The following is a 25853-nucleotide window of genomic DNA, read 5'->3' as shown; positions in this document are numbered from 1 at the left end:
CAGAGAAGGGGAGCTAGAACAATGACATCTACCACAGTCTGTACACAGGCTGAGGTACATATTAACAATACACACACTGGCAACATTCACCATCACTACACAGACCTCAGTACTGTACAAAAATGTTCACAGAATGTCCAGCTTATGTCATGGAATATAACCAGTACTGCACATGACATGTGTAGCAATCTGATATATCACTGGCTTGTTTTCAGATATGATAACGGTATTTATGATGTACAACACATATGCACCACTTCATTCACACCATATGTATAAAGGTTGACAGAGGTGTGGCTGACAGCACATACACAGGGCCAGTATAGACATGTTACTGTCATAACCCCATATAAATTCCATTGTAGCAGGCTTTGTTGCAACATATGCCTTATGAGGGATATGAAGTCAGTAACTGTCATGGCCTTCACCATCTACAGGCTGCAATCCTCACACTACCTTTTACATACCACAGATTGATGCACTGTGGCTAACACATGAAACCATAGGCACAACACTGCCCAGCCTGTAGATGACCCTGCAGAAGGGGATTCCTCATATACATGGAACTGACATGGGAGGTTTTGTGACGTACGACAGGCATATCCAGACAAACACTGTTAAACCAACATTACTCCAAATGCAATATAGCAGCACTTACAGTCTGTAGGCAGGGCAGGCACATCCCCCTCCTGTTGGTTGCCCTCTTTCCACAGTGTATGCTGTTAGAGGTAAATCCCCAATCCATCTGGGATGCTATTTTCCAAACATCAAATCTATTTCCTGCTCACAGTGGTTACCTGATGTGGAGCACTCAGAACATATATGTCAGGGTGACTGACATCTGCAACGGGGATATGGTAAATATATGGCAGGTGTCGAACACATGCCTGTCTGCATGAGCATGTGCCAGTCAACACAGGCATACTCACACAGGAATGCACACAGATTGACACACCTGTTAGGGCCAAGAGTGCAACTCATCAGTAGTGGGATTGCCACAACACATCAATGTGCAGCTATCACATGCACCACACGGGTCAGACAGAGGCAGTATAGGTAAAGAGTATGAAGAGATGTCAGACATCAGACAGCATACTTCGGTATGCCCTGGGGGGTTGTAGTGAGTGTGGATGTGGATATACGAACCATACAACACACACACACACACACACACACACACACACACACACACACACACACACACACACACACACACACAGGGTGCCAGTTCTGACATGCATGGGTGCATGTCTACATGGGTGTGTGGTGGTCAATTGTGCCAGCAGGCTGTACAAGAGTAAGCAATGGATATACCATGGCATCAGGCCATATGACAATGGTCTGCATTGTGGCTCAGGGCTGTAGTTACTGCATTTGCCTACACAGGTGGGTATTGCATCCCCCATCCAGTCAGCTGGGTGACTATTGTGTGCAGCCAATGCTGTACACCACATGCCATGTATGTGCTCCTTAGTCCATGGCATGGATGGTGTCTGGCATGTGCACACCTCCCACATTCATGTACAGTGACGTGTGAAACTGTACCTGGGGTGTCTGGCCAAAGTTGTGAACACAGCTTATCATTGTTGCGCCAGTCTTGCCCACCTGTGGCAGGAACTGGTAATGGGCAGCAGGTTTACCCTTCACCTACATTGATAGCACGCCAACAGAATTCACTGATATCAGTGTCTTCTGTCCATACAGGGCATGTTGTCAGGCATGGTATGTCCGTTGTGAGTCACATGTGGAGGCACCAAAGGTGGTGCAGGTGTCCATTGGGGAACATGGTGGAGTTGCACTGTCTGCATGCACATGCATATTGGACAGAGGGCCAGGGTGACATGTCCTCTGTAGCCCACTATCACTGCATAGATACTATCAATGGCCAATATGCATTGTACTAACCACATATTGGCTGTTGCCTAGGCATGTGTGTGTGCGTATGACACATGGGTTGAGTGTGTGCTCTGGGTAATAGTGGGGTTCCTAATTTGGATTGGCTGGCCTTGATGTCACATGTATGGGTATGGCTTTGCACCCCAACCTCCCAGCTAATTTACATCTGTTATCCCTGTATGGTTGACATTGTGATATAGTAAGGCCACCATAAAAGTAATGCACAAAACCCCCTCCACATTGGCCCCAACTCACCTCTACACAGGACACTATTTACACACACACCTATCATGTCTGGGAGTTGAACCCCTACCTATCTAGTTTATTACACTACAGCACTACACAGTTATAGTACGCACCACGGATACTACTAGAGTACTTCTTCACCAAAGGTATATTTCACAGTGACTGACATCACCAGGATTACCAAAGTAGGGAATTTCACCTGTACTGCAAGTGGCTAGCCTAAAATGCAATGCTCCCTACACAAACAGTGAGACACACACAAAACATTCACAACTGCCACGTGTGGGTATAGAACCTCTGGTAATACCTATATTAAACTACAGCATGGAGCAGTTATAGGTCACACCACAGGGATTACAAGGAATTTTCTCCACAAAGTAGTATTTCACAATGAATGACATCAGCAGGATTGGCAACATAGGGCATTTGAATTGTACTGCACGTTAGTAGCATATGATGCATTGCTCCATACACAGACATTGAAACACACAGAAAACATCCAGAACTGCCATGGGTGGTGATGGAACCCTACCACAGTTCTAAAACACAATACAGCAGTACACAGCTACAGGCCGCGCTACAGACATTACTGGGCTATGACTTTCCCAGAGGTCTATTTCTAGGTGAGTGACATCAGCAGCCTTGCCAACATTGGGTATATGAATTCTAAAAAGTGTGTGTGACCTAAAAAGCATTATCCATCACTCAGTCATGAACAGACAAAGACACAAATATTTGCACATAACCCCTACCTAAATACTTTATCACACTACAGTGGTGTGCAGTTATGGGACACGCTACAGAGTTTACTGGGCTATGCTTTCCCCAGAGTTGTATTTCTAGGTGAGTGTCATCAGCAGCCTTTCCAAAGTTGAGCATATGTATTGTAGAGGGTGTGAGTGGCCTAAAAAGCATTGTTTTCTACGCAGTCAGACACACACACATTCACTAGGTTTGGGGTTAGAACACCTACCTAGCTACTTTAATCACACTACAGCAGTGCGCAGTTACAGGATGCGCTACAGAGATTACTGGGTTTTTATTTCCCCAAAGGTGTATTTCTAGGTAAGTGACATCAGCAACCTTGCCAAAGTTGAGTATATGTATCATATGGGGTGTGAGTGGCCTAAAAAGCATTGTTCTCTATGCAGTCAGACACACACACAAGCACACAGTTGCCAGGTCTGGGGTGAGAACACCTACCTAACTACTTTATCACTCTACAGCAGTGCACAGTTACAGGACACATTACAGAGATTACTGGGCTATGATTCCCCAAGAGGTGTATTTCTAGGTGAGTGACATCAGCAGCATTGCCAAAGTTGAGTATAGGTATTGTACAGGGTGTGAGTGGCCGAAAAAGCAATGCTTTCTACACAGTCACACACACACGGCAGGTCTGGGATTAGAACACCTACCTAATTACTTTATTACACTACAGCAGTGTGCAGTTACAGGACACACTATGGAGATTACTGGGCTATGATTTCCCCAGTGGTATATTTCTAGGTGAATGACATCAGCAGCCTTCCTAAAGTCGATTATATGTATTGTATGGGATGTGAGTGGCCTAAAAGGCATTGTTCTCTACACAGTCAGACACGCACACAAGCCAAGTCTGGGGTTAGAACACCTACCTAACTACGTTATCATACTACAGCAGTGCACAGTTATAGGATGCTCTACTGAGATTTGATTTCCCCAGAGGTGTATTTCTAGGTGAGTGACATCGGCAGCCTTGCCAAAGTCAAGTATATGTATTGTATGGGGTGTGAGTGGCCTAAAAGCATTGCTCTCTACACAGTCAGGCACACACATTTACACAGTTGCCAGGTCTGGGGTTAGAACACCTACTTAATTACTTTATCATGCTACAGCAGTACACAGTTACAAGATGCACTACAGAGATTTCAGGGCTATAATTTCCCCAGAGGTGTATTTCTTGGTGCGTGACATCAGCAGGATTGCCAATGTTCTGTATATGAACTATACTGAGTGTGAGTAGCCTAGAAAACATTTCTCTTTACATAGGCAGAGACCAAGACATGCACACATACACAAACTCACACAGTTGCCAAGTCTGGGGTTAGGACTAGTACCTAACTAATTTATCAGTACAACAAGACACAGTTATGGGACATGCCATGGGGATTACTGAGCTACACCTCCCCTAAAGGTGCATTTCACATTGGATGACCTCAGCAGGCTTGTCATGATACTGCTATGTGGAGGGCGGTGTGTGCATAGGCCATAACCCATTCATGTAGTGGTTGACATGCCACATGCGGGCACACATGGGGTCATATGCCACAGGTACGTGTATAGAGTTACTAGCTGACAACTTCCTTGTACAGTCATGTGGCACAGCTGGCATGTGCAACACGCTGTCATGCTGACAGATACTGTTGGCTAGTATCTGCAGTGAGTGACAACTGCACCTCATTTGCTTGGGGCCCTTTGGCTGTGTGCTGGGTGGGACAGGCCTGGATGGCTCCTTGTCATGGTCACCCTTGTCAACATATCTATGTCTGTCTACCTTTGGCTTATTATAGTGTGTTGTCCTTGCATATATGTCGGTATACCTATCCACTGTCTATGTAAGGCAGCAGTGGTGCATACTATGCGCCTGCACTAAGAACTGCAACTGCCAAATATGTCTCGTGCACTGTTGTTTGCTGACATGGCTTTCATGTGTTTATGTGTGTGAGCATGCCCAGTATGGCCTTTCAGTATGTTGTTGACTGACATTGCCTTCATTCCTCTAAGTCTGTGAGCATGCCCAGTATGGCCGCCCATATTGCACGTGTGGATCAAGTCCAGGTAGTTTGTACTGTGGTGCTGACCTTTGTGTTGTACACCGACATGTAGCATGCTGTGTCTGCAGGGTATACACTGTCATTTGGCATTGACTGTTGCTACATTTCTGTATAGCGGGGGCGGGGACACGTGACTGTTTCTACATTTCTACACAGGGGTGGGGGGGCACACCTGACTGTTACTATAAGTGTACATAGGATGGTGGGGCACACCTTACACTTTTACACAGTTGCTAGGACTGTACTGGTATGTCAGGTACACCATTTCAGTCTGTAGTCTTACCTATCGTGCTGGCTAGAGGCATAACAGTGCACTACAGATTGTAGCTTTCACTACCTACATATTAGTTTCTGACTTCCTAGCCTTCACAACTTATATCCAGCTGGCTGGCCTGCTGTAAGCTGTCTGTGTAGGGCTGGGGTAGAGGTTACCCATGGGGCTCATTCAGAGGCCATAGTACAGCATTTGTTTGTGTTTGTCTTCACCTATCCTGCTGGCTGTGAATGTTGTTGGGTATGTGCCACCCCCACTGGCATGTGTGAGTCATTTACCTTGTGGGTGTCCCATTATTGAGGGTGGTACTGCAGGGCTGTCTATGTCAAATGCACAGAATACAATTCCCTATACATGGTTGAGCACAGGTAGTGTCATGCTTGGCATCCCTTTTACTGTATGTGCAAGTCGGAGAGAGGTGCCATTCCCTGGGTCCCTACTTTGTCAGTGGATGTGCTATGCATTGCCTCTTTGCCAAGGCCAGGGCATACTGGGCATTCCTCCTTCTGCCTACTGGGGCAGGCTCTGGTTGTTCTTCCTCTGAGTCACTCTGTGTCTGTGCAGGTCTTGGCACTGGTGGGGGGCTGTGTCGCCATGCCCCATGCTGTTCCTGCTGCAGCTGTTTCAGCAGGATCATATTGTGTAGCATGGCACATACAAGGACAATTTGGGTACATGTAGTTGGTGAGTACTGCAAGGCTCCACCGGATGTGTCCAGGCACTGGAACCATGACTTGAGCATCCCAAACACACGCTCTATTATGATTCATGTCTGTGCATGTGCCTCATTATTGAGTTCTTGTTCAGGTGTGTGTGCATTTCTGATGGGTGTCATCAGCCATGGCTCCAGTGCATATCCAGCATCACTAGGTGACCATGTGGGACATCCCCATTGGAAAATGACTGGTACAGCCGCGTCGAATTCCAGATGTGGGAATCGTGGTAGCTTCCAGGACAGCCAGCACTCACATTTCTTATTATGCCTTGGGCATCGCACAAGACCTGGCAGTTGATGGAGGGGAAGCCCTTGCGGTTGATGTAGACCCTACCCCGCTCACCTCATGGTGCTTTAATGCTTATGTGCGTGCAGTCTATGGCACCCACTACCTCAGGGTATTCTGCTATTTGGTGGAAGAGATGCATATTGTTGGCCAACGCCTCACGGGTGATGGAAAAATATACATGCACACCAACATGTGCTGACATGGCATCCAGGAACTGTTGGAGTACCCTGGATGCTGATGCCTGTGAGATCCCCATCATATCCTCAATCGGTTTTTGGAAGGTACCTGTGGCTAGTATCCTTAGGCCTACACATACCTTGGTATCTACTGGGATGGGCTCCCCTCTGTTGGTTCTGTTTGTCAGGCGTGGCTGGCACAGCTCAACAATATGCTGTAGGACGTCCCTGTCCACCCTATAGTGCTCCACTATCTCCAGCTCATGTAGCCCTTGGTAGGTTACTTGGGTTCTGTACACTCTTCTCCATCTCCTCACTGTGAGTTGCTCAGAAGCATTCACATCCTCACCACCCTCAGCCTCTTGCAAATGCTGGTTTATGATAGCAAAAGCAGCCCCTAACATTTTTTCCCTTGCTTTCATTTTGTAAAATTTCCCCATCTGTATATACTGGTGGTGCAGAGTTTCTGGGAAAAACAAGGGGGAAAGGTGTTTGCATAGTTTATAGTGGCATGCTGGGTTGGGCTGGCCTGCTGCCTGTGTAATTGGCTGATTCTGATATATTTCACCTGTGAGCTAAGCTAGTTCTCTTTGATTACTTTCTGACTGCTGGTTTCCCTTCCCATTGCCTCCCTGTTTAAGCTCAGGGGCTTGCCACACAAACAGAGTACTCAAATGTGCACAGAGCTCCTTTTTCCTGGTTTAACTTCCTTTTTCTTCCTGTACAATCCACACCGCTTACACTTTGTAGAGAGTGCTAGGCAGGTTTAGACACATGCTTAGCTTAACTGTGCTAAGCTAGGAGCAATCCCGAGCCACAGATCTCCAGTCCACTTACAGTATACCTGACGTACCCCCCCATGATATCACCTATATCCTAGTCTTGCACCCAGCTATTTATACTCTTACACTCTTGGGACCTTCCTCACACCCTGGGAAAACCTGGGATTCACTAACCCTTCCCTCATTTGTATAGGATTGCCTGCTAATGCATAGTTACATGTCCCACACTGAGCCTCCCCCCTTAGCAACCATTACTCACCGGCCATTGACTTGCATGGCAGAATACTGCTTTTAGTTAACATGCTTATTTTAGGTTTATTTTATTATTTTCCTCCCAATCCCGTTTGCGTGTCGCTGCCCTATGCTTAACCAGGCGAGCTCGGCGAAAAGAAAATTAAAAGTTGTTTAATTTTTTTTTTTACAGTTTGCTATGCCAATGGCCTCCTACTTGGACATTGGCATGCATCCTCAATGATATACAGCCTTTATTTGGAGCTGTCATAGCTCCATTTGGTAGATTTTAGAACTGTACTCGGTTACTAACCAAGTACATTTCTGCACACTGCACTCGTCCTACACGGACAGCTTCCAGCTTCCTGGATCACATATTACTCTCATTTGCATGGTTATCACCTGCAAATGAGGGTAATTTGCATACAGGAGCTCGGTCTGTGCAGGATTAGCCTATGAGCTCATGTGCACATCCTGGGAGCTGGTTCCTAGTTTGCACATTGGCCATATTGCCAAAAATAACTCTTAAACTAATCCTGCATGCTATAAAGGGCTTCGTAAATCTGGGGCTATGTCTTTGTTGCACACAATAATGGCTAACAGCTATTACACTCTGCCTAGACCTATTAACAATATGACTCAAAACACATCAAACCTGATTCAAAATAATATTTTATATTGTAGACCACTTATCAAAGCCACAGCAAATTAATAAAATTAACTGGGATGACAACTCGCTGTCTGACATGTAAAAGGTGATACAATTACCTCAAGAAATATAACGATAAATAAATATTTCTTGTAGGTTATATTAAAGTTCATCGTTAAGACCTTTACCTTTAATTCATTTGTTTTCACATTACCCAATTCAAGGTTGCATGGGAGTAGAACTATATAAAAGCAATGTAACGGTACAAAGCTCCCTCCTAAAAATAAAATAAATAAATAAATGAATAGCACTAATCCTTTACAGAACAGTAACTCAGAGAAAACCATTGCTATTTGATAATGGTTTATGTCTGAATAAAACAATATGACACAAAACACAACACACTGCAAAAGTCCAGATTTTGCCTATCTTCACAAAGATCTTGAAGGGAAATAGTTGGTCTTTTAGTATATAACTTTACATTTACTCATTACAGATGAAAAGTAAAAGACAGAAAATACATAATTAATAGTCATATCTTCATAACAGAACAGGCAGAAACACTGAAACGAAGAGACCATGTTACAGTGTAGTGAATACAACACTTTTAAATTGGCCAGCTCAAATACTGATTCCCTTATGAAATAGCTAAATATATACCAAAATAAAATGCTGTTTTCATCTTGTTCTTGTCTCACTGCAAATGCAATTAGAATGCAAATATGTTATGCAAGTGAATTTAATGAAGTAAAAAAGTTTGGTTGCAAAACTTCTTAAGACATTCTAACCTAATGACCTTATACATACTAATTATATAGATGGTCTTGATTCACTATTAAAGTTTTAATTCCCTGTACAGCTAAAACAAAATCTCAGAAAATGCTAACTTAATCTTGCAGAGAATTTTGATGGAAAATAATCGGTAAAAACTGAATATGTCAGCATGTTTTGAAAAATGTATGTGAAAAACTGCAAAACAGAATATAAAAAAATCATGCAAACTTGTGACATACTGGATTATTCACTAACTGTCTCTGTGCCTAAAATTCAGCAATTGCATTGCTCTCATCCACTCATTAAGAACTGACACACTTATTTTCAGCTGCAGTAGACTACTGGTTAGTAGTGATGTATAACTTAATTACTGAAATGTCTGATGTGCATGTACAAGCTGAAATGTAAAATAAACATTGGAGCGATGTATAGTTGTAACTGTTTTTTGATAGTCACATTGGTGTTACTGAATAATGTATGAATGGTTCCCAATATTATCAACATTTTTAACTGATAGAAGAACAAAATTCCTTAGCTTTAGTATCATGGGATCACAGAATACTCAGGGCAACTGAGCCTCAAGGCCATTTCTGCCTTTTCAGAACCTACCCTTTGGTCTTTCGTCACATTTCAGGAAGGGGCATATCCATCACAAAAGGGATGAATTTATGAACAGCTATCCAGTTCTCCATTGCCATTTTAAATGGAGATAGCATGTCACATTGCTCAACTTGGAGAATGAGTTTATTCCAGAGAAGGGATATGTGCTGTATGACAAATCTATCCCTTCTCTTATTCTTATTTGTATGATTACATTTACATCCATAGCCCCAATGTTAGTTGGACCATTCAAATTTTTGAAGTTTAAGAGCTCTTAGACTGTTGGATCCTGTATAGTTCTATGAGCAAAACAAAGCTCTCACCTAATGAGTCTATAAGACTTTAAACAAATGAATGAATCATCCATTTCCATCTCTGTAGCTCAGATCTTTTAGACCCCTGATATTTTTGGTTACAAATATTTGGAGTCTTCCCAACTGGTTGATATGATTAGTAAGGTACATGCAAAGAGGATATTGTAGTTAATAATGGGTTAAATCAAAACACAGTACAATAAGGCAGGACTTCCTTTGAGTTGAAAATATAGTTTTTGCAATGAGCTGTACAAGGCAAAAAGATTTTGTAAAATTGTTGCAATGTGATGTTCAAATGTCAGACAGCTGTCAATCCATGAACTCAGGTCTCTCACAACCATTTTATTTTTAAGAGGTACGTTAAACATGCTATAGGTTGGAGCTTGCTGATGTTTACCAAAGCTTACAATGCTGACTTTTTATGCTGAGCTTGACCTCATTTTTAATACACCAACTATTTGCAAATGTATGCTCCTAGTGAAGTGTATTCATATCACTGGCAGACTTGACAATGACTATTAGGGTACAGTGATCTACAAAATTTGTTGACCAAACATCCTCATTTGATGTGTTGAGATCTTAGAGGTAAATGGTAAACAAGAGAGGTCCCAGCACAGATCCCAGAGGTTGTCACTGGTCTCTTTCATGCTATGAGAGGCTACACTTCCTACTTTTACTTCGTGGGTCTGGCCTCTAAGTCAGAAGGCTACCATCTGTCCAAGTATGGGTCAATTTGGTGCTCATTCTACTTGCTTAATATATTTATTTATGATTGAGGTCTACCACACTGCCTTGCTTAAAATCCTCCCCTAGATCTACTTGGGACTGCCAAATTAATACATTTGCCCATGTGTGAGTAGAACTTTTCTGAATAACTTTTTACAGTAACATAATTTGGGATAATATTTTTATACTTTAAATTAGAGAAACTTCATCATAGAATTGTAGGAGATATATATGTTCGAAGTCCTTGAACTCAGTGAAATGTGTTTCTGGTGGATTGAAGATCTTGATGAAGACAGTTACTACTTTATAGTCTGATTTGACTAATGAGTATGCAACCTTGGGGAGGAACTATACAGATGCTAAATTTGTTAAGACTTGGTAAAATATATTTGTTGTCTAGAAGGTTCTTAAAGCTCTGGTCTAGGGATTTTTTGTTTATAAAATGAAAGAATGTCTGAGCATATCATGCATTTGTGGCACAGATCTCCCAGTTTGTCACTGGGTAGTTGAAATCACCTAGGATAACTGCATTTCTGTTTAAGGTGAGTTTGTCAAGACTAGTTAGGAAGTGTAACTTTCAATTACTACTTAAGACTTTATCTTGATACCTCTAATAATTTATTTCTTCATACTGAGTGCCTGTTTGAGAAATCTCTCAGACAATAAAAACATGCTATTCAGTTTCTAACCACCTCACCCCAGAAACCATGATAACATTAGCCAAAGGAGGGCGCACATCAAGGGTAAACTGCATCTTCCTCTCATTCTCTTAAACTTGGCATACAATGCAGGTATCTCACACATCACTATAAATCAAGTATTGCACTTTATAGGAAGTGTTCAGTCACCATTTATAAGGTTCATAGGTAGTTACTTGTCTTGTAGCCTAGGAGACCATTTAAGGAGTCTAGTCTATTTTCCCAATTGCCCCACAGCAATGTCTGGTTAAGTGACTTGATCAGAGTCACAGAGTTTACAAATGGAAGCTAAGGGAGTTGAGCCCCTATTACAGGATGCAGCTCATAGCCTTAATCTTCTGTGCTAACAGACTCTATGCTTACCTCACAGAATCTTTCATTTTATGAGAGGCTTAGGTAGCAAACATTAAGCCAGAGTTATCACAAACTGCAGAAACAACTTGTCATGAACAGTATATCTATGCATAGCAGAAATTCAGACCAAAGAATGTGTTCTCATCCCATAATACTGTACTGTCTATCATTATTTAAAGAGCACCTCTGTAATTCTTTGAAAATAGCCAAATGACTCCCAGCAACTGCTAGAGCCACCTTGATACCATAATATTTATTTTATTTATTACAGTTTGAGGACTGGGATAGTCCACTGGGCCTGGAAGAGCCAGTTTTCATTGGAGGCCCAAAGAGAAAAGCTCCACAGAAGTTGTCAGCATATAAGAACTTATACAAAGTTTTTAGGTAGTAAAACAGTAGAAATGTACAAAGGATAATATGCAGTTAGTTAAAAAGACAAGAATATTTCTACTTCTAGGTAATGAATTACCAAAAAATGAGATTCATATAGTCAATAACATTAATTACAGTGTAGACCAATTGGGAAGAAGAAAAATGCTCATATTTATACAAAAGTTATACATTGTAATTAAGTAGTAGAGCAATGGACGCATACAGCGATACTATACAGTTATTTATTTTATTTTTTTATTATTTTATTTTAATTTTGTTTACCAGGATGTTCCGACTGGACAAGGTCCGTTTACAGCGAAGGCCCGGGGAGAAAAGCTCCAGTTTAATTAGGATAACATATTACAGTAAATAAACATATAATACCATATGTAGGCAATAGTATCTATTGAACAAGAAATTTCTAGACGGAAGTCAAAAGAGTAGACATTTGCAGTAAAAAAAAAAGCAATTTACATATACATTTAGTTAGCAAAGAGCATAGTCAGATTTTATTAGGTACATGTTTTCCATGTAAAATATTTTGAGGAAATATATTTATTGGGGCATGAAAAGACAGATAGAAGTTGGTTGTAAAGGTAACAGACTGTGGTCTATGTGATCCATGGACAGAGCCAAGAACTTGTGAGATGGGCCTTAAGTGAGTTTTTGAATAAAGTGGTGCTAGCTGCAGAAGTCACAGATGGGGGGAGATTATTCCAAGTTTTGGCTATAGTGTGTGAAAAGAGAGATTTTCCTGCTGTATTATTTGCTGAGGTAGTAGTGAGGAGTGACTTGTTGGCTGAGCGGAGTGGACGATTTGGAGTGTGGCGGGTCAGTAGATGCCTTAATGCAGGAATTTTATCGGGTTGTTTTAGGATGTTATATGATAGAACAAGTTGGTGATATAGTAGCAGCTGTGGCAGTTCGAGCCATTGAAGTTGTCTGAGAGGTATGCAGTGATGGGTTCTAAATGGGGTGTTTTTGGCAAACTTGGCAATTCTGTTATAACAGGACTCAAGTTTGTCTAGGTCAGATTTCCTAATGTGAGTGAGAATTGGGGCTGCATATAGTAGTGTAGATAGGAGATGGGTTTGTGCTAGGGTGACTTTAGCTTGATTAGTTAGGAAGTTCTTTTGCCTGTATAAGGAACCCATCTTTTTGTGCACCTTTTTTATAGTTTGAGAGATGTGGATGTTGAAGTGGAGGTTGTTGTCTATTTCGATGCCAAGGAGCTTGGTGTGAGGAGAGGGAGAGATGATAGTACCATTGGCGGAGGAGATGGAGAAGAAGACTGGAGTTGTTTTTGATTTGTTTGGGGTAAAAAGTAGTAGTTTGGTTTTGTTAGGATTTAGGATAAGTTGTATGTTAGTTATCCATCTTTCTACTGAGGTGAAGGACTCTTGGGTGAGGTCCTGTAGGGAGGTCAGGGATGGAGCTGAGCATATAAGGGTGGAATCATCTGCATATTGGATTAGTGAGGCATGCAGGCTACTTTTGTACAGGTTATTGGTAAATATTGAGAAGAGAAGAGGTCCTAGTATGGAGCCTTGGGGTACACCAATGGTGGTTGGGAGCAGAGATGATAATGCTCCTTGCCACTGGACAGCTTGTTGTCGTTCTGATAGGTAGCTTTTAAACCAAGCAATAGTGTTTGGGGTGAAGGCTAGGGAGGTGAGGGTATCTATTAGTATGGAGTGAGAGACCATATCAAATGCTTTGGAAAGGTCAAGGAATATGGCTGATACGAATCTGTTGTTATTCCTGTGTTGGTTAACTAGGTCTGTGAAGGAGAGGAGGGCAGTGGTTGTACTATGGTGAGGTCGAAAGCCATGTTGTGTGGGAGAGAGGAGATTGTTTATGTTTAGGAAGTGCATGACTTGTGAGTGTATGCATTTTTCTAGTATTTTTGATAAAGGTGACAGAATAGCAATGGGTCGATAATTTGAGAAATCATAGGAGGTGCCTCCCTTTTGAAGGGGAATGATATAGGAGACTTTCCACAGATGAGGGATATATGACTCCTGTATAGAGCGGTTGATAAGGATTGAGACTGGGTAGGCTATGGAGTTGGCTGCCATTTTTAGGAAATGTGCTGGTAGCCCATCTGCTGCAAGGGTAGTGGGTTTAAGTTTTAAGAGATGTTTCTTTATTGTAGAGGTTGGGATAGGTGAGAAGGTAAGAGGAGCAGAGTTGTTTGGTGCTGTATGCATGGGTGTGTAGTTATTTTTGGCTAGTTGAGTGGATAATGAGTTAATGGATTTGGTAAAATGTTGGTTAAACTTTGAGGCTATTTCGGTAGTTGTGTCTGTGGAGGTTGTGGTGGGAGAGGGTGTTGTATTTTTTCCTGGTTTTAGTACAGAAAAGCTCCACAGAAGTTGTCAGCATATAAGAACTTATACAAAGTTTTTAGGTAGTAAAACAGTAGAAATGTACAAAGGATAATATGCAGTTAGTTAAAAAGACAAGAATATTTCTACTTCTATCACTATCTGGCTTAAGTTATAGAAAAGATAAGACATTTCTAATTCTAAGTAGTGATTTACAAAGATAAGAGATACATAGTCATACATTTTTTAACAAAAAGATATGTATAAAATGCACAGATAAACATTTTTTATAGAAATATGAAGAGAGGATGGAAAGGAGAAAGGAGAGGTGGGAGACGTAGAGTATGATTTATAGTGGTGAAAGCAGTGGATATAGGAGAGTTAATGAGGTATTGGGTAGAGGGGGATAGTATTGAGGAGTTTATGTGGTAGGGGTACAGGAGCATTCCCACTTTGATAAGAGGTGTGATTGAAGAAGAGTTTTAAAGTTAGAGTGGCTCTAAATATTTTAAAGGGGGGCTGGAAGAGAATTCCAGAGTTTGGCTAAAGAGCAGGATAATATAGAAGTTGATCAATTTCAAATTTTGCCAATGTCAGACAAACAAACCTCACACTGAATCCACCCAATATAACCTATGAGACCTCTCCAGTCACAGTAATTCCCTGCTCAGACCCCATTTAATAGGCCTTTCATAAATGGGTCTAAGCTAAGTGCAACAGTAAGACCAAAAAATTTACAAGTGATCTAAAATGCAAGACATTCAGGGCAGAAACTGAAAAAAAAGAACTTTTCTGACAAAAATAGTTGCAAATGTTTGAAAGATGCTGGCTGATCTTATCACTAAATATATACTGTTCTTGACATATTAATATACATTTTTGATACATCTATGCCTGGTTTGGTGCAGAACAACTAGTTGAATGACATTACATAACTCTTCTGCTACTATAAATTGCATCTATAAATACTGGCCGGGATTCACTAATCCTCCATGTAAGACTAACTAAGTCTTACTTGGAAACTGCAGTCTAAGAGTATGATGTCAGCGCATCATGCATATTCATGAGGATGAGCTGACTCAACTCTAAGGCTGACACGGAGCGTGCACGAGTGCAGGGGGTGTGTCAGACTGCTGAGCAGTCCACATATCCATGCCCCTGCAAGTGCCTAAACTGCATATGTCAACTGAAATGAGCGAGTCCGCTCAAATGTATACATACCCAACACTACACTCCCCCACATTCTAAATCCCTGTACAAGTTTAAAATGTAAAGCTTTCCTTTTTTTTTTTTTTTTTTTTTTTATTATTCCCGATATAGCTGCCCATATTTGCGCATGTATGCGTGGGTTTGCCCATTGCTTAGCTACAGTTAGCAGTATAGACATCGAAGAGGATAATAAACTACTTATATGCAAATTAAGCCAAATAGCAATAGCATAGTAGTAGAGCCTTCACACAAAGAGGAGGCATTCCCGGTTTGAGACCCGCCACTCCCCTTCCCATTTTCTGTAGGAAATCTGTGCATAAAAAGAATTCCTGACATTTACCTTTAAAATTTTAGTAAAATGCATTGAAATGGCCTATGTGGTGGTGAATGATGTTTTATATATATATATATATATATATATATATATATATATATATATATATATATATATATATATATATATATATATATAAGAAGGTGGAATGGTTATGCATACTGATAAATGCATAACTAACGTATCTTAAGCAATGTGAAGCACTGCTAAGCAAAGTTTACTAGTATTAAGCACAGTTAAGTATAATTGCTCATAGCTTAGCACTGCTTTAACTGGCGCAATGGCTTTGCGCGGAACTGCGCATTGTGCCAACTAGCGCAAACAAAACATGTTTGCATGGAGCTGCGCACCGCGCTAACTAGCACAACGATGGGCAATGTCGGGCAATGTCGGGCAACGTAGAGCAATGTAGAGCAACATCGAGCAACGTTGGGCAAAGTTGAGCAAAGTGGGCTAAACACAGCCACACCTCCTAGCCAATCTGGCCAGTAGTAAAATAAAAAGCAATGACAGGCCTCGAACCCAGGATACTGTGCACCATAATCACAGTACTAAACCACTAAGCTTTACATATGGGTGCATTTCCAACACACTCATATATATCAATGGAAGTTTACCCATTGCTAAGCAGGTTTGCTTTTAGCTGAGATTTTTCAAAACAGGCCAATCACAAATAAGTGCAGGACATGAGGCATATTTAAGCTCCATAGGTGGGAATAATTGCCATAACTGGTTGTAGCTTCCATCTGCAGACAGTATTGCTGGTGTTGGAGAGGGCTCTCATTTTCGAGCACAACAGTGGGGCATTGAGGAATCAAAAGTAATGGTTTGGCTCCTCGTCCATCATCATGATGCAAGACTCCTGCAGGGCCAGTTTCAGGCCACTGAGTACAAAGCAGAAGCCTGCAACCATCTACCACATGATCTCACCAGTGCCACAGGCATCCCTTGGACTGGTGAGCAGGTCAGACACCACTACTCAGACTTGAAGAGACGCAAGGAGGACCGACTAAATCAGTGGATACAGGAGGCCCATGAAATGGAAAATGCCCCACTACTGAGTATGTAGCCATGGAATGAAGTATGTAAGAATTGCTATTGTAGTCTATATTATGGATAGGTATATCTCAATATTCCTTCATTTACTTCTCAGCTGCAGGTGTCCATGCTGCGAATCAGCAAGCCTATGCAGATAGGCTGCTAAGGCTGTGCCACCAGGCAGGTTAGTAATTATTCTGCATGCGTTGTCATATAAAAAACTGAGAGAGCCTGAAAAAGAGAGTTGTAACCCATTAATAAAGGTATAATACGTGTTGAATAACTTCTCTGCATGTACTGTTATATAAAATAAGTGAAACAGCCTGAAAAGGTGTTGTAACCCATTAATAAAGGTATAATATGTATTGAATAAAAGACCTCTGCATGCACAGATATATCCAATAAATGAGAGAGCCATTAGAAAAGTGTGTAATGTAATTAATAAAGGTATAATTCCTGGAGTGTGTCCGTGTCACTTTCTTCGATATGTTGTTGTACCCTTGCATTATAGAAATAGTACTGTTTTATTAAGCGCAGTCAACCCACACATGGGTAGGCCCATATAAAGTGGATGAAGGGAGTGCCAGTATCTGTTAAGCATATATATAGTCCTCAACTGTTGGTTAATGGCCGACATGTACAGGTTAATCTGGCACATGAGTAGCTTGTTATTGTGTTCCCCAGAAATGTCAGTGTGCTGCTAGAAATGTAGGTGGCTGTTAACATATACCTGATAATGTCACCTAAACACATCCAGACATGTAGATATAAAAATATAAATTAAATATAAAAATTTGTAGCAGTAACATCTGCATGCAGGGCAGTTTGTATGTCAGATACAGGTCAGGTATATCAAGAACTAGCAAAACCCATTTCACAATTTAACGGACATTGCCTAGTGTAATAATACATGTAGGGGATATATAACTGCAGTCACAGGAATGTGGTGTAAACTATAAGTATATATAAGTTGTTAATAGAGGTATCTTTTTACACCCTACCGTTTGTGCATAAACAATGCAATTATACACCTCAATGGGTATGTCTAATCTCATAACATTTGTTGGGACACATGTCCTTTTGGTTTATAAATATCTGCATTTACTTTGATGCATGTGCCCTGTTCACATACCACAATCTTGGTGGCCTATAGGCACCAATCAATCCTGCATGCTGTTGGAATGTCGACTGTTGTTCTATATATGCATGTGTTATGCTTGCTGTTCAACTGTTGGAACTCTGGTGTGTTGGGTTAATGGGAATACTAAAAATGCCAAAAAGCACAAATCCTTGATGCTCCACACTAGATCGAAGCACTGAAAACATAAAGTGCTTAAATTATAAATGCTTTAATTATCTTAAGTGTACAAAAAATGAAATCCACTTTTTGTCAAGGCAGATAGCTTAACTTCTTCAGAGACCATTCAGTGAAATGTTAAAAACAGGTGGCTAATATACATCATTATACCTATCACATGATAATCAAATTAAAATTTAAAGGTGAACAATATCTTACAAACAATTTTAGCAAAACTCTAAATAAATGGTTCACTTCAAAAGAATATATATATAGGAAAATGTAATGTATATGAACATACCAGAAGAATTATTTACAAGTAATGAATTTGTATGTTCATTTTCAAACGTATAAAATACATCTATTATAACAAAAATAAAATTAAAAATAAAAGGAGGTGAAATAAAATGAAATGTAAGGAATAGTTATAAACACAACTATACACTTGCACAAATGCAAGTGTATATATTGAACAGTCAACAATATATTGAAAGTGCGTATTATAATAATTATAATTAATAACCACCCTGCTATCAGTCGTAATGGCATAAAAATATAAAAATATAAAACCACAATTCTGTGTATAATTACATTATATGTACAATAAGATTCAATAATATAACCGTATAAATAACATATTAATAAAGCACTTATACAACTAAAATACTTATATGAGAAGGTATTTGAGAGTATATATATTTATATAAGATAAAAATATAGAATGTAAGCAAAAAACCTTTTAAATTCATTAAAACATCTCACAACAAAATAATGTTAATGTCTATCTAACTACATTTTTTAATCTTAAAATACACATTATAGTACTCATTTCATTAATCCCTGGATATTGACATGCATTTACTCTTAATTGCCAGAGAAGTTCATTTCTTTCTAACTTCAGTGACTCGGGTCCACCTCTTCCATCATTCCTTAACTGGTCAATAACCCTAAATTTGAATTGGTGACTCACATTCTCACTGATATGTTTGGCCAATGAGTTTTCTAGTTTGTTCTTCTTGATACTATATAGATGTTCATAAATTCTCTCGCTCAGCTTACTATCGGTCTTACCTATATAGAAAGCTGGGCATGATGTACATTTGGCCAGATAGACTACTTGCCTACTACCACAATTATATCTCCCATTGGTAGTGAATTTAGCATCAGCTATTGTGAATTTACTTCCCGTGTCAATGTATTTACAAAACTGACACATGTTGCACTTATACATGCCTTCTCTACTAGTGTGCAATTTCCTATTAGATTCTAAAATGGTTTTCAAATTATTCCCTCGCCTAAACACTACTTTAGGGGTTGGGGGAAAGATACCTCTGAATTTACTTTCTCTCATTAAAATATCCCAATTTTTCAATAAAATGTTAACAACCTTATAGGAATCCATGTTAAAAGTACAAATAAAACTATAGGGATTGCAAGGATGTTTTTCAATACTCTCCAATCTACTAATACCCTTGTTATTAAAAATTGGGGTATATATCCCTGACATTCTCTTATATTTCACCTCTTTGATGATCTCAGAGATGAACTGACATGGATACTCTCTCTGCGAGAAGTAAGTATGCAAGAGTGCACATTCAGCTTCAAACTCAGTATCCCTAGTGGTCATCCTTGCGGCTCTAACAATGTGACCTTTCACTACTGATTTTTTCTGAAAGGTTGGGTGGCAACTAGTGTAATAAAGAAACATGTTCAAATAAGTCTCTTTCGGAAGATTTTTGAAACATATACCTTTTCTTGGCAAACTTTCCTTAAGTCGACATCCAAATAAGCAATTCTGTCCATATCATAGTTAGATGTAAATCTCAGGAATGTAGTAGAAGAATTAAACATTTCTAACATATTATCTACTTCCTTTGCATTGCCCTGAAAAAGAATAAAGATGTCATCCAAAAACCGAGTATAAAATAGTATTTGCTCCTTGTATACCGGGTTTTTTAATACAAATTCCCTTTCCCAGTATGCCATTGCTAAATTTGCCACACTAGCACCGCATGGTGAACCCATTGCCACACCTACTTTTTGATGGTAAATTACGTTATTAAATAAAACATAATTATAAGATAAAACTGTATCAATTAATTCAGTGACTAGTTGGATCTCACTTTGGGAGGCTTCGAGAATTTTCAACATATGTGCCACCCATTCTACCCCCTCATTACGTGGAATAGATGAACAAAGGACTTTCACATCAATAGTGACTAATAAATTTTCATCTCTAAACTCAAGTTTATTAATGTTTTCAAGGAATGACCATGAATCCTTTGAAATTTGAGTTTCACGTATTATATATTTCTTCAAGATGTTATTGACCACTTTAGCACATGTATATGTGATACTATCCCTGCCATCAACCAATGGCCTCATAGGTGGATCAGTGATACTTTTATGTACTTTCGGGATACCAAATAATATTGGTATCTTAGGGGCTGGTCGAGTCAAGTAGTTATACAATGTTTTATCAATCCTTGACTCTATGTACAATTCTTCTATAAATGCTGTTACTTTTCTATAAGCTCCATACAGTTCATTTCTGGATGCTAACACATAAGTATCACTGTCTAAAATGGCAGACATTCTTCTATTATGGTCGTTAGTATCCATAATGGCTAAACCGCCACCCTTGTCCGGTTTCATGATACGTACTGGGGCTTGACATAAGAACTTTAAGTTATCCCTGTCTTCCCTACTAATGTTGTAATGATCTCCCCTTGAGTGACCTAATAAAGAAGTACTATTCTTTAAATTACGTAGGTCCAACTCACTAACCTGCTCAAAAAATGAAATCAATGGGTGTAATGGTGGATTATACACACTTGCAACATAATAATCTGTTTTCCTATTCATATCAATACCCATTAAAGCTAACTAATTCAATTTAGTCCTGTTTGTTTCCGTGTTAATGGGAATACTACTGTATGCTGTTACAACTAAATTGGAAGGCTGTTGGCTATTACTAACCCATATTGTCATTAAATCCTTCTAAACATAGATCGTATGAGAAGGCCGGTCCCAGTGAACCCACCTGTCCCACCTCAGCTGGTGATGGCACCTGGCACTAGCAGGTCCGGTGCCCAGTCCGGGACCTCCTCCTCCATTGATCCTGTGCCACCTTCAAGTGGAAGCACTGCAGGGGATGGGGCTCATCCCCCCCATGCAAGCATGGCTGGAGTAGGGCCACCTATCACCCTCTGAACGGTCCGTGCTCTGGTGCGTATGGAGATAGAGCGTTCAGTCGCTGATCCTCTATGCCAGTTCAAGGTGAGAGTGGCGTGACTCATGGGTTTTCCTGCCTCTCCTATGTAGCCCCCAGCACAGCCACCCTCCTGGCTGTGAAGGTGTAGTGGTGACTGCCCATGGGTGGGGATCTCAGTTCCACTGTTGCCATCTGTGGGCTCATGGGCGTGCGATTTCCAAACATCCTTCCCCGTCAATGGTGTTCACCCACCCCTTGTGTCATATTCTGCCCTTGTATGCGTCTTGTTTGTCTTGTCTGTTTACCTCCCCAACCTACCTCCCAAAATATACCTACTTCCCCTACCCCCACATTCCACTCTCACCTGAAAAAAAAAGGGCAATCTGCTCCCAAAAAAAAATTACGCCCCATACATAGCTGCCCATTTTCCACACATGTCTGCTGGACACATAAACTGAAATTTAATTGGCAGTGCAACATACTTTGTTGTCCTCACCCCTCTCTCAGGGGTGGAAGGTTTCAAATTTCCCTCCAAATTACTAGTATATTCACAGCTGTTGTGTTAAAGAAATGGGCAGCTATGGACCTTCCCTACACCCGTCCTGCACATCCCGAGCTGTTTTCTCTACTGTCTTTCCCTCTTTGTGCCCATTTTTCACCACTTTCCTATCTCCCCATTTTCTTTTCTTTCAAAGAAATGAGCGTGGGGGTTAGCGGGACAAAGCACTTTTAAGCAGTAGTTAGCGGGTTTGTGCGAGTGTGCGCTTATGTGCGCTTAGCTAAGTATTGCTAAGCTTCACGCAAACCCGCACAAACCCGCTTACAACTGCTTAAACGTGCCTTAGTCACCCTGCATGTGAGGGCCCTTGTTCTGCTCAGCAGCAAAATAAAACACCAATGTCAGTCTTGAACCCCAGGCCTTGGACACACTAGACTGCATGAAGTACCACTAAGCCACAGTAGACATACAGCAGGTTGTTGCTGAAATATATATATCATGCATCAGAATGAGTGAATGTAAAGGTAAGATAGGAACGCCATAACACAAAACCTGTTCTGTTCAACTTTACCAGCAGTTGTTGTGGAATTGCATTACATGACTGTAATAACAGATCCAGCCATTTTAGCAGTAAATAATGTTACAGCAGCACTTTACAACCCGCACACAGTATCATAGCAGGACAATCCCCACCCAAATGTACAAAATACCTGTGCCTTCAAGGTCCAGCAAGGATGTAGGTGGGCATACTCAGTACTGGAGTTGTCCAGTTTTCATGAGCATTCTGTGCTAATGTCAACAAAAAGAAAACACAAACTGTGCAGAAGTGAGTACATTAATATCCACAGTATAGCAGTTCACAAGCAGTTCATGTGCCAAATGAAAACATCTCAATAACTATGTATGTATGGCAGCTAATTGTATAAGTAGAAAAGAAACTACATACTAACATGTATCTCGTGTTAGCATTTGTAGGGGTGAGTATAATTCTACACTGACAACTGTGTACTGGAAATGGCAACATTCAGGTCTGAGTACAACATTCAAATCACTGGCTACACCCCTAGCATCAGAATACAAGAAGTACACCAACCTTCTGACTTACACAAAGGTGTCCACAGCAAACAAGCATGGTCCCCACTTTGGAAAGCTGAAAGAGCTACGCCTACTTGACCTAGCAATTTATAGCATTTGGTTGCTATGACAGTGAGTACTGCAAGTACCACACAGCAGGCTGCATGCAATTGCCAAATGGTGGCCAACAATTGCTACAGAGGCCATCACATGCACATGTGCAGATACCTATAAAAGCAGGCTGTACTAGCTGTCCACACATGCAATCATTTCATTGCATGTACGGAGGGAGAGAGAGAGAGAGAGAGAGAGAGAGAGAGAGCGTTAGACAGCGACACAGAGAGACACAGACCACAGCAACAGCAACAGGAAACAAAAAAGATATAAAAGAAAATATATTGGAAAAAAATATATTGAAAAAAAATATCTTGAGAAAAATATATTGAAAAAAATATATATTGAAAAAAAGAAAATATATTGAAAAAAAATATATATTGAAAAAAAGAAAATATATTGAAAAAATATATATTGAAAAAAAATTATATATTGAAAAATATAATATATTGAAAAAAATATTTTGAAAAAAAATAAGATATAAACAAAACAAAGTGTACAAAACACACGGAACTGACTACTACAGTAACAGATATGTATTTAATGGCATGTAGTAGATGTTTTTGAAGAGTAGTCTACATAGTTTGAATCATCTATATGTGACAGCAGTATGTATCTTTTCACAGATGCCCTGCATAACTACTCGCATGGAGAAATCAGTGTGTAGCTGTGTGCAGTGGCATATGACTGTGACATATGTAGTTCAGCATTAAATGTCAAACATCTGATCCATGTTATCTGTGTTCTGTACAGTAGTGTGTACAATGTCTGTTTGGGGGAGTAGCACATACAGTTATGTAAACATGGATGTGACAGAGTAACAAATGCATGATAGTCATATTAACGTGTAGCTTAGCATTGGCAACAGCTGTACCAGGCTAGTATGCTAATTTAGCATTTGCAGCTATATATACACCCTCTAATATTACTGTGTGCTCACATGTGACACCTGTTCATGTTGCAGCAAGGACCAGCAGGTCAGCCGTGAGGTACATGGACTTATAACAGTGTGGTCCTTGTGTGTGTATGGCACACACATACGGAGAGATCTGTCTGTGTCAGATATATTAGCATCTGTACATGTGCATAGAGCAAGGGACATACTGTAAATTTTTGTGAATGGTGGATATATATATATATATATATATATATATATATATATATATATATATATATATATATATGTTGTTGAAGGTTATGTGCATATTTCTATGTAGGTTGTAGTGTGTGGCAAACCAGACAGCATACAGTGCTGGTATATGACATGGGGTGGCTAAACACTGTGGGTAAGATTCGTCAGGTTTGCAGTGTTGCAGCCAATGAGGCCTGCTAAAGCTACATGGGCTGAGAACACCTTCAATGCATTCTGCACAACACTGTGCAATATTATGACATAACTGTATACCTCACAACCTTCCCATACTTGATAGTCCCACAATGAAAGGTGGACTGTATATGTGCCTATATGTATATCTATATGTACACCAATGGATATTTATGTGTATGTGTGTGTGTGTGTGTGTGTGTGTGTGTGTGTGTGTGTGTGTGTGTGTGTGTTTGTGTGTGTGTGTGTGTGTGTGTATATATATATATATATATATATATATATATATATATATAGAGAGAGAGAGAGAGAGAGAGTCATATTTGCTGCAACAGATGCCTGGTGACAAAGCCATGGACTCAAGCTCAATGTTGACACTGCATTGGCATCCCTCCTTGCAAAAACTCAGTACACATTAACTACCACATAGGTGGTAGTCTACTTAACACAGAAGGTGTGATAAGAGACCATGGGACACAGGTGGACAGTAGTCTCCCCTTTGATAGTCACAGTGCCACACTAGTCATGTAATCTGTCTATGTGGCACCTGTCATCACAAAAGGTGTGTCATCCAGGGAAATATAGGTCAGTGTTCCCCTCTACTCCACACACATAAAACCCATTATAGAGTACAATGCCCCATGTGGTATGTACCTCACAAGACATCTACAGCAACTGGAAAGGACACAGACATACATCAGAAAGAGTAATACTGGCCTCAAACAGATGCCCTATGCAGACCGTCTCACAAAACCACAACTAGACCGTGTCACATACCTCCTACCCAGAGGTGACCTCTGCCTAACATGCAAAGCTATGTGAAACCCAGAGCTGTTGGACATGCTCCATGTAAACAGATCACAATCCCTACAAGCTACATGCTCTAGGGACCTAAACCTTGTCACCTCAATAAACAGCACATGCTGGAGGGATAGATCCCTATCTCAGAGACATCCCATACTCGGGAACAAACCACCTATCAATAGCAAACAAAGCTACTAATTAGCAGTTATCATATAATCCCGATGATTGTATGGGAGATAGGAAATACACCCCAGGAATCACCTCTGTGGCTCTGCTTGACAGGGCCACGTGAAATGAAATTACCTGTGTGTCAAAGGCCAGGGTAGCGTATTGCTAGACATCTATAGGTCCTAGGGCCAATAGCCTATAACCTACCTATGAACCGATACACACCCAACACCACATGTACTTGTTGCAATAATTGCTATGTGAGGTTGACTGAGTGTGATGGTGAATGTGTTGGTGAATGTGTCAGAGTTCTGTATATGTGTGATAGCTAAGTGGGAAACTGTTTCTGTCATGGTTTATGTGTCCTAGCTGTGATCCCAGCAAAAGATGTGCATGCTATTGCTAGGCAGAAAAAGCAGTATGCCATACGGTCTGACGTAGTCAGTCGGTGTCGACTGGGGTGTCCCATTGTAGGTTACAGCAGTACATGTATGCTTATTGAGTGTTACTGCTGGTGAATTCAACCCCTGAATGAACTG

Source organism: Protopterus annectens, chromosome 4.part0 (assembly GCF_019279795.1).
Source record: "Protopterus annectens isolate FY-2018-M chromosome 4.part0, PAN1.0, whole genome shotgun sequence".
NCBI classification, from domain to species: domain Eukaryota; kingdom Metazoa; phylum Chordata; order Ceratodontiformes; family Protopteridae; genus Protopterus; species Protopterus annectens.
This window is presented reverse-complemented; position numbering follows the sequence as displayed.